A 6,339-nucleotide genomic window follows, 5' to 3' on the forward strand; every position below is an offset into this window, starting at 1 on the left:
ATGAACATTCATAGAATATCTTAGTGATGACACAGCTGGAATTTTCCAGATGTAAGGGTGGAATTCAATGACCTGCCATTAAACCTGGCGTCAAGCATCAACGTGCAAGCTGTACCAGGAGATATACGCAAAAAGCTATTGTCTTTGAATACATTTGATCTGAACCATTAAACATAAGTAGCTAGTAAAAGTAAGGGACGGTCAAACGTAAAAAAAAAAAAAATCAGTAAAAGAATCATTCCTTGATCTACAAGTAGTCGAAGCATGTCAAAAGCTTTCACGTGATACCTGGATTTACAAGCACTTGGGTGGGGCAATGTTTTCATATGATTTTAGCATTTTTTTTATTACTTATACCGACAAAAATCAATGGTGCACACTTTGATTTTGAGGTCTTGATACCATCGTCTTAAAATCAGAAACAAGTGTGAATAAATGTTTTGAAGTATGAATCATGCATAGCATTTGTGATTCATGCATTTGTCTGTAAGGCCAACAAAAAAAAATACTCAGTCTCTGGTCAGCGCGCGCGTCGTTTTTAGTCATGCGCGTCAACCTTTTTTTTCTTCAAATTAACACGAAGCTACAACAGCGAGAAAAGTAAATTTTTGAACAAATTTCACTAAAAAAGTAAGGCTAACCCCCTTGCATTTTTCTCCAATTTTGGCCAAAAAATGAAATTGTTTCAAACTGCTACGAAAGATTCTTAATGGACCTGAGAACACATTCCAATTCAATTTCTGGATGGATGGACACTTCAAAGGAATTTCTGTATTGTTTGGAGAAAAGTTAATTTTTGAAAAAAATTCAACTAAAAAAGTAAGGTTTACCCCTTGCATTTTTTTCAATTTTGGCCAAAAAATTAAATTGCTTCAAACTTCTAGGAAAGATGCTTAATGGACCTGAGAACACATTCCAATTCAATTTCTGGATGGATGGACACTTCAAATGAATTTCTGTATTGTTTGGAGAAAAATTAATTTTTGAAAAAAATTTCACTAAAAAAGTAAGGCTAACCCCTTGCATTTTTTTCAATTTTGGCCAACAAATTCAATTGCTTCAAACTTCTAGGAATGATGCCTAATGGACCTTAGAGCACATTCCAATTCGATTTCTGGATGGATGGACACTTCAAAGGAATTTCTGTATTGTTTGGAGAAAAGTAAATTTTTGAACAAATTTCACTAAAAAAGTAAGGTTAACCCCCTTGCATTTTTTGGAATTTTAGCCAAAAAAATAAAATTGCTTCAAACTTGCAGGAATAATGCCTAATGGACCTTAGAACACATTCCAATTCAATTTCTGGATGTATGGACACTTCGAAGGAATTTCTGTATTGTTTGGAGAAAAATTAATTTTTTAACAAATTTCACTAAAAAAGTAAGGCTAACCCCTTGCATTTTTTTCAATTTTGGCCAACAAATTCAATTGCTTCAAACTTCTAGGAAAGATGCCTAATGGACCTTAGAGCACATTCCAATTCGATTTCTGGATGGATGGACACTTCAAAGGAATTTCTGTATTGTTTGGAGAAAAGTAAATTTTTGAACAAATTTCACTAAAAAAGTAAGGCTAACCCCTTGCATTTTTTGGAATTTTGGCCAAAAAAATGAAATTGCTTCAAACTTGCAGGAATAATGCCTAATGGACTTTAAAACACATTCCAGTTCGATTAGTGGATGGATGGACACTTCAAAGGAATTTCTGTATTATTTGGAGAAAAGTTAATTTTTGAACAAATTTTACTAAAAAAGTAAGGCTAACCCCTTGCATTTTTTCCAATTTCGGCCAAAAAATGAAATTGTTTCAAACTGCTAGGAAAGATTCTTAATGGACCTGAGAACACATTCCAATTCAATTTCTGGATGGATGGACACTTCAAATGAATTTCTGTATTGTTTGGAGAAAAATTAATTTTTGAAAAAAATTTCACTAAAAAAGTAAGGCTAACCCCTTGCATTTTTTTGAATTTTGGCCAACAAATTCAATTGCTTCAAACTTCTAGGAAAGATGCCTAATGGACCTTAGAGCACATTCCAATCCGATTTCTGGATGGATGGACACTTCAAATGAATTTCTGTATTGTTTGGAGAAAAGTTAATTTTTGAACAAATTTCACTAAAAAAGTAAGGCTAACCCCTTGTATTTTTTCCAATTTTGGCCAAAAAATTAAATTGCTTCAAACTTGCAGGAATAATAACTAATGGACCTAAGAACACATTTCAATTCGATTTCTGGATGGATGGACACTTCAAAGGAATTTCTGTATTGTTAGAGAAAAGTTAATTTTTGAACAAATTTCACTAAAAAAGTAAGGCTAACCCCTTGCATTTTTTCCAATTTTGGCCAAAAAATTAAATTGCTTCAAACTTCTAGGAAAGATGCTTAATGGACCTGAGAACACATTCCAATTCAATTTCTGGATGGATGGACACTTCAAATGAATTTCTGTATTGTTTGGAGAAAAGTTAATATTTGAACAAATTTCACTAAAAAAGTAAGGCTAACCCCTTGCATTTTTTTCAATTTTGGCCAACAAATTCAATTGCTTCAAACTTCTAGGAATGATGCCTAATGGACCTTAGAGCACATTCCAATTCGATTTCTGGATGGATGGACACTTCAAAGGAATTTCTGTATTGTTTGGAGAAAAGTAAATTTTTGAACAAATTTCACTAAAAAAGTAAGGTTAACCCCCTTGCATTTTTTGGAATTTTAGCCAAAAAAATAAAATTGCTTCAAACTTGCAGGAATAATGCCTAATGGACCTTAGAACACATTCCAATTCAATTTCTGGATGTATGGACACTTCGAAGGAATTTCTGTATTGTTTGGAGAAAAATTAATTTTTTAACAAATTTCACTAAAAAAGTAAGGCTAACCCCTTGCATTTTTTTCAATTTTGGCCAACAAATTCAATTGCTTCAAACTTCTAGGAAAGATGCCTAATGGACCTTAGAGCACATTCCAATTCGATTTCTGGATGGATGGACACTTCAAAGGAATTTCTGTATTGTTTGGAGAAAAGTAAATTTTTGAACAAATTTCACTAAAAAAGTAAGGCTAACCCCTTGCATTTTTTGGAATTTTGGCCAAAAAAATGAAATTGCTTCAAACTTGCAGGAATAATGCCTAATGGACTTTAGAACACATTCCAGTTCGATTAGTGGATGGATGGACACTTCAAAGGAATTTCTGTATTATTTGGAGAAAAGTTAATTTTTGAACAAATTTTACTAAAAAAGTAAGGCTAACCCCTTGCATTTTTTCCAATTTCGGCCAAAAAATGAAATTGTTTCAAACTGCTAGGAAAGATTCTTAATGGACCTGAGAACACATTCCAATTCAATTTCTGGATGGATGGACACTTCAAATGAATTTCTGTATTGTTTGGAGAAAAATTAATTTTTGAAAAAAATTTCACTAAAAAAGTAAGGCTAACCCCTTGCATTTTTTTGAATTTTGGCCAACAAATTCAATTGCTTCAAACTTCTAGGAAAGATGCCTAATGGACTTTAGAACACATTCCAGTTCGATTAGTGGATGGATGGACACTTCAAAGGAATTTCTGTATTATTTGGAGAAAAGTTAATTTTTGAACAAATTTTACTAAAAAAGTAAGGCTAACCCCTTGTATTTTTTCCAATTTTGGCCAAAAAATTAAATTGCTTCAAACTTGCAGGAATAATAACTAATGGACCTAAGAACACATTTCAATTCGATTTCTGGATGGATGGACACTTCAAAGGAATTTCTGTATTGTTAGAGAAAAGTTAATTTTTGAACAAATTTCACTAAAAAAGTAAGGCTAACCCCTTGCATTTTTTCCAATTTTGGCCAAAAAATTAAATTGCTTCAAACTTCTAGGAAAGATGCTTAATGGACCTTAGAACACATTCCAATTCGATTTCTGGATGGATGGACACTTCAAAGGAATTTCTGTATTGTTAGAGAAAAGTAAATTTTTGAACAAATTTCACTAAAAAAGTAAGGCTAACCCCTTGCATTTTTTCCAATTTTGGCCAAAAAATAAAATTGCTTCAAACTTGCAGGAATAATAACTTATGGACCTTAGAACACATTTCAATTCGATTTCTGGATGGATGGACACTTCAAAGGAATTTCTGTATTGTTAGAGAAAAGTTAATTTTTGAACAAATTTCACTAAAAAAGTAAGGCTAACCCCTTGCATTTTTTCCAATTTTGGCCACCAAAATAAAATTGCTTCAGACTTCTAGGAAAGATGCCTACTGGACCTGAGAACACATTCCAATTCGATTTCTGGATGGATGGACACTTCAAAGTTATTTCTGTATTGTCTGGAGAAAAATTAATTTTTGAACAAATTTCACTAAAAAAAGTAAGTCTAAACCCTTGCATTTTTTGGAATTTTGGCCAAAAAAATAAAATTGCTTCGAACTTGCAGGAATAATGCCTAATGGACCTTAGAACACATTCCAATTCGATTTCTGGATGTATGAACACTTCGAAGGAATTTCTGTATTGTTTGGAGAAAAATTATTTTTTAAACAAATTTCACTAAAAAAAGTAAGGCTAACCCCTTGCATTTTTTTAAATTTTGGCCAAAAAATTAAATTGCTTCAAACTTCTAGGAAAGATGCTTAATCGATTTGAGGCAAATGGAATTGCAGCTTCAAATAATTTATCACCGCTGGACCGTTGACAGGGCTGGTTGGAAGGTTAGCCATTCCAGGTCACTCCCCTTGCGGCCACAATGATTTAAGTGCTTGAACTACTGTAATTGAACTGTAACTGAAAGTTCGAGCACACGGTCACTTTTGCTTGAGCAGCCACGCAGTTAGGTCTGGCAAGAAAGTTTTGACTTGCTGAAAAAATTCCCTCTTCCTCCCCGTTCGTAGCCACCTAATTGCACATATTCTGCATAAACATTGCCATGGTAAAAATGGATGTTTTCGTATTGCACGATATGTTTGAGTGATAATTTGCCGATTCTAGAGTGTTTGACGCAGTGATCATGAACTTGCAGTACTCGGTTGCCATTTATTAGCGGAGCCAGAAAGGAATTTCCCCCCTTTTTTCCCTCTGTGGTTTTTGAGGGGGTTTTCGCCTTTCTTAGAATCGGCAATATCACCGACGGAGTAAAGTTTGGCGGGATTTGCATTCCAAGACCGCAAATAGGCCTCAGATATTGGCCACTTTATTCATTATTTATGATGCTTCTGGGATTTGGGGGGCAAAGCCCTTGACCCCTGCCTTTGTCGGTAATTCAGGCACAAGATGTTTAAGGGATTAATCGCAAAAGGCATGCAGTCTGTATTCTCTTACCTATTTTGCTGATTGATATATTCAAAGGTTACACTTGAAGTTTATCTGTCATTATTTGAGCAATATCGCTAGCAAGCTTAGGCCGAAACACGGCCACATAAATATTGCTGTTGGTATTAAGATATTGCTTTTAATAGTTGGCCCTTGCGATATGGTATAATGGACTATTAATTGCTTCTTATTATATTGCTCGTGGTAATTGTATACCTAATGACGGTTGCATTGTGTATCATTATTGATGATGGTATTTGCATATTAATTATGTTGCTCATGGCTAATTGCAGAGTTCCGCGTCACCAGCTTTGGACCGGAACTAACAGTGTCAGTACTGTTTTGCTTATAATTGCGGTTCTGCTATCAAGCTTTGGAGGGGAGCAGACTTTGACAAGATTGTTTTAACTATACTTGCTAAGTATAATTGCAGTTCTGCGCTATCAGCTTCGGGCGGGAACAATCTTTGATACTATTGCTAATTGCAGTTCTGCGCTATCAGCTTCGGGCGGGAACATTCTGTGATAATATTGCTGAACAATCTGTGATAATATTGCTGAACAATCTGTGTTAATATTGCTAAGTATTGCAGTTCTGCGCTATCAGCTTCGGGCGGGAACAAGATGTTTGGCATATTGAATAAACGGCTGCTCAGGCCACAGGTTACAAAAGATTGGCGAGTGCGCAGCCTCTGATTCCGGTCTCTCGAGTCTTTGGTAGCATGCGGGGATAATGGATAAATCGATTTCTGGATGGATGGACACTTCAAAGGAATTTCTGTATTGTTTGGAGAAAAGTTAATTTTTGAAAAAGATTTCACTAAAAAAGTAAGGCTAATTAACCCCTTGCATTTTTTGGAACTTTCCTCTATTGCCGCGCCTCCTCAAATGTTTGTACCAAGGAGCACCAAGGAATGGGGAAATTGCACCAAGGCAAATGATAAAGGGCACCAAGGCAAATTATGGAGGACACCAATGTATAATGAGGACACAAAAAAGCAAAATAGTACCCACCTTGTCTGTACAATACAAGCTTGGAAAG

The sequence above is a fragment of the Patiria miniata genome, unplaced genomic scaffold (genome assembly GCF_015706575.1).
Source record: "Patiria miniata isolate m_02_andy unplaced genomic scaffold, ASM1570657v1 HiC_scaffold_30, whole genome shotgun sequence".
Classification (NCBI taxonomy): Eukaryota; Metazoa; Echinodermata; class Asteroidea; order Valvatida; family Asterinidae; genus Patiria; species Patiria miniata.